The sequence below is a fragment of the Macrobrachium rosenbergii genome, chromosome 50 (assembly GCF_040412425.1).
Source record: "Macrobrachium rosenbergii isolate ZJJX-2024 chromosome 50, ASM4041242v1, whole genome shotgun sequence".
Taxonomy (NCBI): Eukaryota; Metazoa; Arthropoda; class Malacostraca; order Decapoda; family Palaemonidae; genus Macrobrachium; species Macrobrachium rosenbergii.
The window spans coordinates 14,172,608-14,186,280 of NC_089790.1; the positions used below are offsets into that span (position 1 = coordinate 14,172,608).

At 33.1% G+C, this 13,673-nt stretch overlaps 1 long non-coding RNA gene across 1 annotated transcript in view; it reads left to right on the forward strand.

Annotated features, from left to right (window-relative positions):
- LOC136832875 (uncharacterized) overlaps positions 1 to 13,147 on the forward strand; it is a 141,885-nt gene extending 128,738 nt beyond the window's left edge. Inside the window, exon 5 of the long non-coding RNA XR_010851339.1 lies at positions 13,041 to 13,147. This is a non-coding gene — a long non-coding RNA (uncharacterized lncRNA). The remainder of the gene's footprint in view (positions 1 to 13,040) is intronic.
- The last annotated feature ends 526 nt before the right edge of the window (positions 13,148 to 13,673 follow it).

Below are 13,673 nucleotides of genomic sequence, written 5' to 3' on the forward strand. Positions count from 1 at the left end.
AGACGCCCGTATCCGGCGAATCATTCATAAGCAAAGTTAACTTGACTTATACGCCCTGATCCATCCTCTCTTTGCCAGCGCCAGTGTTGAAAACTTTTTAGATCAGGGGCTGAAGATATTTTAACTTTACTGATGGAAGCTTTAGCTCTTCAAGTCGAAGAGCCCGTCATCAATCTTCATACGGCCGATTCATTGTCGAGAGCCCCTCAAAAAACCGTTTGCATTTTAATGAAAAATTTTAACGGCCATATTATAGACGTTACGTAGGAAGGGAAGGAGGAAAAATTCAAGCGGCTTTTTTTTTTTTTTTTTGGTTAATTTTTGGAGGAAAATATGCGGTTAATTCGAATCTAATTCTAGGAATGGGGTGCATATTTTATAAATTTGTTTGACATTCGATTTTTTTTTATTTTTTTATTCTAGGCATACGATGCAAGTTTTAAAAATCTTTGTTCTCATTGTCATTTTACTATCTCAAATCTTGTTGCTCTTTACATGTCAAGGTTTTTTTGTTAATATTGTAGGGAAATGAACATTCAATTGGCGTATAATTTTAGGAACACGATGCATGTTTTACAAATCTATTTTTTATTGTCACCTGCAATCTCAAATCTAATTGCTCTTTACGAGAAGGATGAATGAATGAATGATTTTGAGATATCTGGCATCGCGACAACTGGGTCATTAGCGCCGATTACAAGAAACACCACTGTTAGATCACTAGCATAAATAATTAAATCTCGTATTACAACTTCCATATTTAAAGTAATTTCCAAAGCTTTATACACAATTTCACCTGATAATTCTGAGCAGTTCCCATACCGGCATCGGCTGAGCAGAAAACAATTCCACCAGTATTTTCCAAGACGCGCGAGGAAGGCTACTTGTTTCCCCGAAGACAGGGAGTGACACAAGGTTTTCGTTGTAAGCTGGGAAACTGTTTATGATCATTATTTATAATAGGATTGACACTGTTATTCCATCAATTGGCACATTTTCCAAGGTAATACAATGCTATTATCACTGTTATTATTCGGAAGATGAACCCTATTAAAATGGAACAAGCCCACCACAGAAGCACCTGGGTAATTTACTTATACGTTTATCTGTTTGTTTATTTAATTGTTCATTCATTTCATCTTTTCTAATAATTGGTCTCTTCTTTCTGTATTTCTTGTTATTAGCTTCCGCCACTTCTTTCGGATGAACACCGTAATATTCTTTAGAAGCTTCTTAAATTTCAAGTCAGTGACCCCTGTGGTGGGCTTGTTCTATATGAATAGGGTTCGTCTTCTGAATAATAATAATAATAATAATAATAATAATAATAATAATAATTTTTATCACTTTTTATCGAATTCCCTCAAAATGACGTCGACAGAACGGGCGAAGTGATTCGTTGCGTAATGTGATTGAGAGCTCCGGTTACCCTGGCGTAAAATGGAGCCATCTTTGACTAATCATCCGTGAAATTACATTTTTTCTTTCTTTTTTTTTGAGGGGAAAATTTTTCCAATGTTCCTGTGGGTAGGTAAAAAGAGGAAGTGGAGTTTTCTTTTGGTATGGCATACATACTTGCACGTACGTATATACATATATACGCATACACACATATGTATATGTATATATATATATATATATATATATATATATATATATATATATATATATATATATATATATATATATATATATATATATATATATATATATACATATATATATATATACATATATACATATATATATGTATATATGTATATGTATATATATATATATATATATATATATATATATATATATATATATATATATATATATATATACACACACACACAAAACCTACTTACTAGGTGAAGGAAAAACCCAGCCTCTTGAGAAATTAAACCACCTAACTCTGCGTACTTTCACCAAGTTATTTCATTCATATTTCTATCGAGTTATTCCTTTCATGTTTCCATCAAGTTATTCCTGCGTTAGGCTGCTGTAAATACGGAATCTCATTTGTTGAAGTACTCATTCTCAGCACGCGGCAGCCATCATTAACTTACATTCCCCTTAATCTATTGAATGTTTTCCGATTATATTTTCTGGTTCCCGAAGCCTCACTCCTCACTTGAAACTGCTTGAGAATGTTCAGGTATTTTCTGCTTGGCAATTCGGCGTGTTTTATGAAACGGTTCGAGGGCTGTATTTGCTCAAATTTACGTTTTCATCTTTTAGAAATATTTGATTATGAGTGAGCGTGTTTACGCGGAGTTCTGAAAGCAGTTTGCATTTTCAAGCATTTTTTTTTTACATAATGTTAGATCATTTGTGTAAAAAAATGTATGGGATATGATTTACACCAATCAGATTACTAACTTTAAGTTTTATTTTGATTCATTATCATCATAGTCTGATATATCAAATATTGTAAATGAAATATTGTCAAGCAATTTTTTTACATAATTTTAGGTCATTTATGTAAAAAAATTGTGCAGGATATGATTTACATATATCAGATAACTAACTTTATATTTAAATTTGTTCATTTTATCATAGCTAAATCAAATATTTAGAATGAAATATTTTCAAGCATTTTTTTTTTCACATAAATTGAGATTACTTGTATAAAAAAATCAAATAGAATATGATTTCCTGATATCAGATCACTAACTTTATATTTGATTTGTGTTCATTGTTATCACAGCTTGCCAAATCATGTAATTTGAATTAAATATTTCAAGAAAGAGTTTAAAGTAATAAATAATTAAGGAAAATATAATTGTCAGGTCCGTGCTCTCGCAATGACAAATCGAGGTAGAAATTTGAACTTATAATGGGATTAATCTTGGTATTTCATTATTATTACCTGTAATCCCATATGTATAATATACCACGATTACAAATAATGATATTAATGTCATTCAATCGTTCGTACGACGTTGAATTTTGAATAAAAAAGTTTACCTAAAATTTTGTAGCTTGATTTACCCGGTATAACACTACACTGACGTTCCTAAAGTTTTTATCTTCACCTTCAATCAAAGTCTAACTTCCCTTCTTTTTGACGTCATCGAAATCTGTCCCAACAGCCTCTGGACAGTGGCCATAATAAAAACCCACAAAAAACAAAAGACTGAAGGCTGAAACTTATCATGAAATTTCCTAGCCCCTGTCATATACCTGTCAGGTAAAACCTCGACGGAACTGAGGAAAAAAAATGCGTTTGACAGCTGACAATCCCGAACAGATCATCAAGGGGTTTGACACGCCAGCGATCAGATTGTCAGATAAGAAAAGTTCTCGGGCGTTGGAGGCATTCTTCAGCGAACGCTCCCTTGGCGGGAAAGTCAGTTATCAGATTCGACGTTTTTTAGTAATATTTCTCGAAGAAATTGTCATAACTCTTTAAAGATCTGTATTGCGACGGATATCGGTGGTTATTACATTATTCGTGAATTCTGAAACAACTGATAACTTTGTTTAAATCCTCATAATTCCTAATTATTAAGTAATCGACAGAATTTTTTTTTTTTTTGTATCCTGCTTCTTAGCGACTTCTAGATGTAGCCCGTAGCCTGCGTTAATAATAATTCAGTATTTGAAAAATATTAAACGTAATTATAGCTGTGATCTAGATTTCGATGTTTATTGCAGTATTCATGGATGGTGAAACAATTTACAATCTTCTTTGAATTCTTATAATTCCTGATTTTAGTTATCGACAGATTCATCTGTGTTTGTCCAAGTTCTTGGTGATTTGTAGCCACATCCATTCAAACGGAGTCATTTGTTTTCAGTCCAGATTCTTAGTGACTTCTAGTTTATATCTAGTTAGCACCTGTAGCTTCATTACCTTAATAATCATTCAATATATTTGAAAACTATCAGACATAATCATCACTCTAATCTTTTGAAACGAAACCACCTTTATTTTTCGAACTGGTCGATCACATTCACCTGAGAAATTCCATTCAGTCGAAAACTTCAGTGGCGAAAATCGTTTCTGGTACAAAACCTTCAGCTGGAAATTCTGGCGGGGTGTTGGAGGGGTCGGGGGGTGGGAAAAGACACCATTAAGCTACCCCTCCCTCGTCAGCTCCAGCAGGTGGAAAAATGCGTAGCTAAACCAAGGCAAATTGGCCCAGACACCATTTTTAGAGCCACTTACCCGAGCTGCTGCATCGGGAAGCGAATTCAGAAAGCCAGACAAAATGCATTCTCGATTCGGGAAAAGGTTTCGATTCTTTTTCTTTTTCCTTTTTCGATTTTGGCGGCGTTGTGTGCTCGTTTTCTGTTCTTTCTGTTGGTCAACCAGGGCTGGACAGTGTCCGAATTAATGTATTTATGTATATTGGATGCTCAAAGCTCCGTGAATTATGGCAGACTGGTCAGGGGAAAGTGGATTTCCTGGCTGTAAATTTAAAACCAGAAGTTCCCCGTCGTGTCGTCGTGTCAGTCAAGAAGAAGGTGACTTGGGGTCACATGATGATTTGAAGCAAATGATTATAAGAACCTATTCGTAAAACAAAAAGTGTGAAAAACCAGATATGAATATGATATAAATAAACCTATTGACCATAAATGTGACCATTCTTTCGCTTAGGACTAAAATTAGAAGGATATGACACCCATATCACTTAGGCACCTCCTCAAAAATGCCGAATGAAATTGTGTCCAAATTCTGCTTTCCGACATTTTCGTAAATTGTAAGTGGTTCTGTTTTTATTACTGAATAAATTCTAGAGCTATATTGAACTGATAAGGGTATCAGAGACTGATCTGAATTTTGAGATGACTGGTAAACTAACACATGCGATCTGTAAAATATAGTTCAAATAATGAAAAGTGCACTGAAAATATATTAAAACAAAGTTTATAGACTTGACAAGAAAAGCATTTTAAGGGCTGTTTCGTCACTGGGCTCATAAAACATCTTTCATGTTTCTTTCTTTTTTTTCTGTAAAACCTCAGAAAATAATAATCATAGATAAGTGCATCTGTTTGACCAACTGACCTGACAAAAGCGTAGGTGATGAAATATAGATTGTATAATCACTTGATCAATTGGTTAAAGTAGATATTCAGTTCTGAAAGTCAACAATGTTCAGAGTAAGAAGTCTTCTCTTAACGGAAATAATTATTTTCGTGAGCTAATAAATTTATCCTGAGTGAATAAACATTTTGGGGAAATATGAAAGTAATTGAAAAGGAAGAGTTTTAATTTATATATATTTTAGAGAATTCAAGTATATGTATGTATGTATGTATGTATGTATGTATGTATGTATGTATGTATGTATGTGTATGTATGTATATATATATATATATATATATATATATATATATATATATATATATATATATATATATAAATATATATATATATATATATATATATATATATATATATATATATATATATATATATATATATATATATATATATATATATATATATATATATGTATATATACATGTGTGTGTGTGTGTGTCTGTACATACAAGTCTTTCAATCAACATTCAAAGCACCGAAAGCTTTTCAGCATGAAATCACGAGTTACTGACACACACGCACACGCAGATATGCAAATACAGATGGACGTTATTTCAAGTTTAATTCGCGTGACGGTTCATTTGTGCATCGGCCGATCAATTCCTCGTTTCCAGTGCGTCCGGAAATCTGCTTTTGGATTCAGAGAAGGGAATTTGAATTCCATTTATAACCTCTCTCTCTCTCTCTCTCTCTCTCTCTCTCTCTCTCTCTCGTCATAGCTGACATGATTCGCATTGTCTTTCTATCATTTTCCATTCTTTCTCCTATCTCTCTCTCTCTCTCTCTCTCTCTCTTGTCATAGCTGACATGATTCTCATTGTCTTTCTATCATTTTCATTCTTCTCTCTCTCTCTCTCTCTCTCTCTCTCTCTCTCTCTCTCTCTCTCTCTCTCCTTATCGAGACTGCCATGGTTCGTATTATCTCGAATGCATGTCTATCATTCTCTCTCTCTCTCTCTTCTCTTATCTCTCTCTCTCTCTCTCTCTCTCTCTCTCTCTCTCTCTCTCTCTCTCTCTCTCTTCATGCTGAGGCTGCCATGGTTCCTATTGTCTCGAATATCTGTCTATCATGTCCCTCTGTTTCTCCTTTCTCTCTCTCTCTCTCTCTCTCTCTCTCTCTCTCTCTCTCTCTCTCTCTCTCTCTCTCTCCTTCCAAGGCGGGTTATGAAGCATAATCGGGCAGCAAAATCCATCGCCATATTGTTCCGGAGCTTCGAACTTAAGCTAGAGAACGTAAGCGGCGGTTCCTTTGGTGTGAATTTCTGTTGTAATGTACGTTTGCGGAGGACGAGGAAAGCGGAGATGGTATTATCGTAATTTAAGGCTATTTTTAGGTCTTTGTTCCTATTTCTGTGTTCTCTTTCGTTACTTTCAGTTTTCTGTAAAAGAAAACTATGTCTGTCCGTCCGCATTTTTTTCTGTCTGCACTTTTTTCTGTCCGTCCTCAGATCTTAAAAACTACTAAGGCTAGAGGGCTGCTAACTGGTATGTTGGTCATCCACCCTCCAATCATCAAGCATACCAAATTGCAGCCCTTTAGCCTCAGTAGTTTTCATTTTATTTAAAGTTAAAGTTAGACGTAACCTTGCTTCTGGCAGCGATATAGGATAGGCCACCACCGAGCCGTGGTTAAAGTTTCATGGGCCGCGGCTCATGCAACATTATATCGAGACCACCGAAGACTAAATTTAGCCATAATCGTGCTTCTGGCAACGATATAGGATATGCCACCACCGGGCCGTGGCTAAAGTCTCATGGGCCGCGGCTCATGCAGCACTATACCGAGACCACCGAAAGAGAGATCTATTTTCGGTGGCCTTGATTATACGCTGTAGCGGTTGTACAGAAAACTCGATTGCGCCGAAGAAACTTCGGGGCATTTTTTACTTGTTTAATTGTGGTCTTAATTTGATTTCATTTTATGTTATTTTTCTAATTTTTTATACTTTTCTTCCGAGTTTTAGGAAGAACGAAGCAAGTGGGTAGTTTAATTCTTTATTCAATTTCTGTTATTGGATATCAGTTTGGTATAGACTGTACTGAGATTTAAAGTTACATGATTTGATAAATTCATCGCTAAACATTCTGAGTGGCTATAATTGTTTTATTATCATAATCAAAATTATTTTTATTAGAGACTGAATCTGTAATCTCATATACATACATACATACATACATACATACATATATATATATATATATATATATATATATATATATATATATATATATATATATATATATATATATATATATATATATATATATATATATATATATATACATGTATGTATGTATATATATATATATATATATATATATATATATATATATATATATGTATATATATATGTGTTATATATATATACATATATATATATATATATATATATATATATATATATATATATATATATATGATTGATATAATTTATGTATATAGGCTTTTCTGAAAAAAAGACACTAACAAGACTAAATACAACTTTATTACAGTTTCCAAGATACAGTATTCAAAGAAAATAATATTATTTTTGTTAAAAAATCATTTTATTCCGATAAAAAAATTCGAAATTATCACGAAAATATGAAAATTCAAAGCGCCTGCGCCTTTGTATCACCCACATATGAAACGGGAGAAGGTTTACAAAAAACAAAACAAGCAACGAACTGGAATGATACGTGTCTTCACTTAGGCCTCTGGAAGTATGGAAATGTACCTGGAACTTGCAGAGTCCCTGGAGGATCCTGAAAGGAGGAATTCCAGAAGAAAAAGCGGGACTGGAAATTATGTAGGATGGATATCTTTTAAGAGCTCCTGCTCCACTTACAACAGTCAGACATAACTGGGGAGAGAGAGAGAGAGAGAGAGAGAGAGAGAGAGAGAGAGAGAGAGAGAGAGAGCAAACAAATATAATTTTTTGTCATAGGTCCATCAGTGATAAAACTATCAGACAATTTACAAGCTTTCATTTTTGAAGATTATATGAATATCAAGGTCCTTTACATGTTTCCACAGAGAGAGAGAGAGAGAGAGAGAGAGAGAGAGAGAGAGAGAGAGAGAGAGAGAGAGAGAAAACAAACACCAATTTTTTCTTATCATATGTCCACCAATAATAAAATTATCAAACAATGTTCATAAATTTTACATAAAAATTATGCTTACAGTATAACAAGACTCACATATTTTCGCAGAGAGAGACAGAAAGCGAGAGAAAGAGAGACAGACAGACAGACAGACAGAGAGCAAATATTAATTTATCTTGTCATATGTCCATCAATAATAAAATTATCAAACAATTTACATAAGTTCTATATGAAAATCATACTTATATCGAAACTTTTTTTTTTTTCCACACGACAGTCAGAATTATACCCAATGTTTCATTCCGCGTAATGGACCTGTCATTTAGAAAAACAAATTGTGCTGTGACAGTGTCCCACCATTTACTGTTGGCCATTTGCATGAGAACAGTGTAAAATGGACAGAAGACAATACTTTGACAATGCTTCGTTTGTAATCTTTGTGCGTTCCACAGGATCACAGTGTAAAAAACGGAAGACTTTGTGTGAAAGAACAGAATGCTTTGTGTTATATTTGTGTGATAGAAGACTAAATAATTTTACAATATTTTGTGTTACCTTTGTGTGATTTTCATCAACACTTGTAATAGGAAAGAAGACTGTGAATAGTTTGACAATACTTTGTGATACCTTCGTGTGATTTTCATTAAACAATGTAAAACGGTGGAAGGCCGTGAATATTTTGACAATAGCTTGTGCTACCTTTGTGTGATTCACAGGAACACGAGTTGAAAGGGTGTAAGATTGTAAATAGTTCGACAATACTTTGTGTTTCCTTTGTGTGATTTCAATAACCACAATATCAAAGGACAGAAGATTGTAAATAGTTTGATAATAACTTATGTTACCTTTGCGTGAGCCACAAGAACACAATGTAAAATGGTAGAAGGTTCTAAATAGTTTGCCAATAATTTGTGTTACCCTTCTATACGTCATTTTACTTTGATGGAGCTTTCTTTGAAAATATTGATCTATCAACCTTTGTTTGTATAAGTAACCACCTATAATTAATAACAGTAATAATTTTATTAATCCTACTTTTTTCAGGTGCCTAATGTCTGCCAGGCATTACATAAAACATTTTATTACCACACGCCTCAATTAATTTTCGATCGGATCCGTCAGAGAGGCATTTGGAAAATTGGAACGGACCATTAACAGTATAATAACTCTATTAGTGAGACAGTTAATCTGCATCCGCCATCAACTGTGTTAATGAATTGAATTACCAGCAATTCTATGTCATTATCTTTGCAATGATGAATAACAGGGGAGATGTCAAACGGATCTGACTAATGGGAGGCCCACTTATTAAATTTTCTATTGGTAGTTACGCCATTTTCGTGGACGTGATGTTTTCCAAAGGCTTTCGCTGATGTTATTGGCCTGTGCTCTGATAATCGAGGGACACTAGGCAGGATTGTGCTGCTGAAAACAGTGTGTGTCGTTTGCTGTTATCTGGTTAATACTGCTCAATTTTTTAGGAGTTTTATCTTGGCTACAACTAGAATGTATAATTTTTGCAGCTTTATCTTGGCTATAACTAGAATGTGAAATTTTTTTAGAAGCTTTATCTTAGCTGTAACTAGAATGTACAATTTTTTAAGAGCTTTATCTTGGCTATAACTAGAATGCACAATTTTTTCAGGAGCTTTATCTTGGCTACAACTAGAATGTACAATTTTTTAGGAGCTTTATTTTGGCTACAACTAGAATGTACAATTTTTTTAGGAGCTTTATCTTGGCTACAACTAGAATGTACAATTTTTTTAGGAGCTTTATTTTGGCTATAACTAGAATGTACATTTTTTTAGGAGTTTTATCTTAGATACAACTATAGTGTACAATTTTTTAGAAGCTTTATCATGGCTATAATTAGAATGTACAATTTTTTAAGAGCTTTATCTTGGCTATAACTAGAATGCACAATTTTTTCAGGAGCTTTATCTTGGCTACAACTAGAATGTACAATTTTTTTAGGAGCTTTATTTTGGCTACAACTAGAATGTACAATTTTTTTAGGAGCTTTATTTTGGCTACAACTAGAATGTACAATTTTTTTAGGCGCTTTATCTTGGCTACAACTAGAATGTACAATTTTTTTAGGAGCTTTATCTTGGCTACAACTAGAATGTACAATTTTTTAGGAGCTTTATTTTGGCTATAACTAGAATTAACATTTTTTAGGAGTTTTATCTTAGATACAACTATAGTGTACAATTTTTTAGAAGCTTTATCATGGCTATAATTAGAATGTACAATTTTTTAAGAGCTTTATCTTGGCTATAACTAGAATGCACAATTTTTTCAGGAGCTTTATCTTGGCTACAACTAGAATGTACAATTTTTTTAGGAGCTTTATTTTGGCTACAACTAGAGTGTACAGTTTTTTTAGGAGCTTTATCTTGGCTACAACTAGAATGTACAATTTTTTAGGAGCTTTATCTTGGCTACAACTAGAATGTACAATTTTTTTTAGGAGCTTTATTTTGGCTATAACTAGAATGTACATTTTTTTAGGAGTTTTATCTTAGATACAACTATAGTGTACAATTTTTAGAAGCTTTATCATGGCTATAATTAGAATGTACAATTTTTAGAAACTTTATCTTGGCTACAACTACTAGAATGTAAAATTTTTTAGGAGCTTTATCTTGGCTATAACTAGAATGTAAATTTTTTAGGAGTTTTATCTTAGCTACAGCTAGAATGTACAATTTTTTAGAAGTTTTATCTTGGCCATAACTAGAATGTACTATTTTTTTAGGAGTCTTATCTTAGCTATAAGTAGAATGTACAATTTTTTTAGAAGCTTCATCTTGGCTACAGTTGGAATGTACATTTTTTAGAAGCTTTATCTTAGCTACAACTAGAATGTACAATTTTTTTAGGAGTTTTATCTTAGCTACAACTAGAGTGTATATTCTTTTAGAAGCTTTATCTTGGCTATAATTAGAATGTACAATTTTTTTAGGAGTCTTATCTTAGCTACAAGTAGAATGTACAATTTTTTAGAAGCTTTATCTTGGCTGTAACTAGAAAGTACAATTTTTTAGAAGCTTTATCTGGCTACAACTATAATGTACAGTTTTTTAGGAGCTTTATTTTGGATACAACGAGAATGTACAATTTTTTTAGGAGTTCTATCTTGGCTACAACTAGAATTTACAATTTTTTAGAAGCTTTATCTTGGCTACAACTAGAATGCACAAATTTTTAAGAGCTTTATCTTAGCTAAAACTAGAATATACAATAATTTGCCTAGTGAAGTCGTGGAGTCCTCAGATTTCTAAATGTTTAAGCAAAGAGCAAATTCATTCCTGCTCTCTGCTGGCGTTTCTAGTCTCAGGTTCAACACGACTCAGTTTTCTAGGAGTTTTATCTCGGCTACTACTAGAACGTGTAATAGTTTGCCTGGTGCAGTTGTGGAGTCCTCAGACCTCCAAATGCTTAAAAGGCGAACAAATTCATTCCCGCTCCCTGCTCCTGCCGTTGACGCCTCCTGAATTCAGGCGTATCGGTTTTATTGTCTATTTCTTCATATTTATTTATTTGTCACCTTTTCCTTTAACATCTCTCTCTCTCTCTCTCTCTCTCTCTCTCTCTCTCTCTCTCTCTCTCTCTCTCTCTCTCTCTGCAGGCTGATTTCCCTTTGGAGTCTTCTTGGATTTATTAGAATCTGTTGATTCTGCACAATTTCTTTATGAGCTTTATCTTGGATACAAATAGAATGTTGATTCTGTCCTTAAGGGGTTACTTTTAGCTGCAGATTTAAAGAAAGATCGAAATTTTCGTTTATTTAAAGCCAGGTGCAAACTTTAGACGTAGTTAACAGTTACAGCAGATATCTTAAAGTGACTGTTAGCACTTTATAAAAATACGGGAGAATTACACTCTATGCTTGTAAGAAAATACAAATTAATATACATTCCTGATATTAAAGGATGCCTCAAGAACGAGTTTTTATTTGTACACTGTAGAAGCTTTGAGGGCAATGATACGTCTTGTAAGAAAGAGTTAAACAGAGAGCTACTGTTACTATCTCAATTTAATCATTAATTATACGAAATTATAAAGGGAATTACAAAACAAAACTTAATTTTACATCATAAAAAAACTTACTAACAACAGGTTTTTTATGCAGTAAGTTGTTTATGAAAACCTTTGAGGATAACTTTTTTGCCTCAAAGAAATCAAGTTTGATGCCTCCAAAGTTTGTCCAGGACATTCTTCATGGCAACCCCCTCCCCAAACCTAATTCTCCCCACCTACATCTCTCCCCACCCCCTCCCCTCAACCTCTTAAACTTTTACAAATTTGTATTCAGGAAGTTAGGGTGGATTTAGGTCGTAAGGAAAAATATTCATGAGTTATTTTCCAACGCAGAAAACAAGCGTTTATGCACATATAACAGCTAATGTCTTGAACAGATACGCATACACATACATACGCACACACACATACACACACACACACACACACGCATGCATATACAAATAAACACATAAACATGTGTTAAGGATTATAAGTAGTTGAAATTACATGCAAATACATATTCATATATGAAAATGGCTTTGACGTTGCCAAACATATTTCAAAACGACTAAATTTTTTATGCAACACAGATAAAAAACTATACATTATATTTATCATCATAATATTCATGTAATGCTTATATTGTATTATACAATGAATATAAGATCATTACAAAAATAATTATATCATGAGACTCATGTACTTTAAACATGAAATCGTTTTTATGTTCATTCATTCGTTTTAGACAAATACTTATTAATTTTGATGAATTAAGGCAAAACTCATACTGATTACCTTTTATTATTTCCTGAAATACTTTTAAAATTATATTTAATTCTTACTTTTAATTGCTTTGTCGATATGTTCATTTTTTTTTTACCAGGAACCTTTCACCAAAAATTCATTGGAAATCTTGAATGTCATTTACAAGTTGTGGAAAGCTGACTTGAGAATCTCACGTCAATCATCCTTCAATCATCCTAGTAAAAGGTAAGGATTTGTTTCCCCTACATTCACTTACATTTTCATCTAGTTATTTACTAATTTGTCAGTCTATTTTTTTTTTCTTTTTTTAATAAGTGATCTCTTCTTTCTGTATTTCCCATTACCTTCTGTTACTTCTTTCCAATGAGCACCAAATTCTTTGGAAGCGTGAATTTCAAGCCAGTGGGCCCTTTAGGCTTGTTCCATATGAACATCATTCATCTTCTGAATAATAATAATAATAATAATAATAATAATTTTAGAAATCTGGCTTCTGTCATCCTTACAAAAAGATTGATAACGATGAAGCATATGTTTGTAAGTATTCAGAGAAACTATCTAACAAAAACTTCAATCAATATACAGCTTTATCACCCAGCAGAGGAAAGAGGATTTTTCGTATGCGCTCTGTATCGAAGTATAGGTTTTTTCGTAACACGATCCCTGTTCAAAGCTTTCGGTGATTAAAAGCCATCCGTGCGAGCTGTTACAAACACGCCATGAATAATCGATAACCAATAACCGAGAGAGG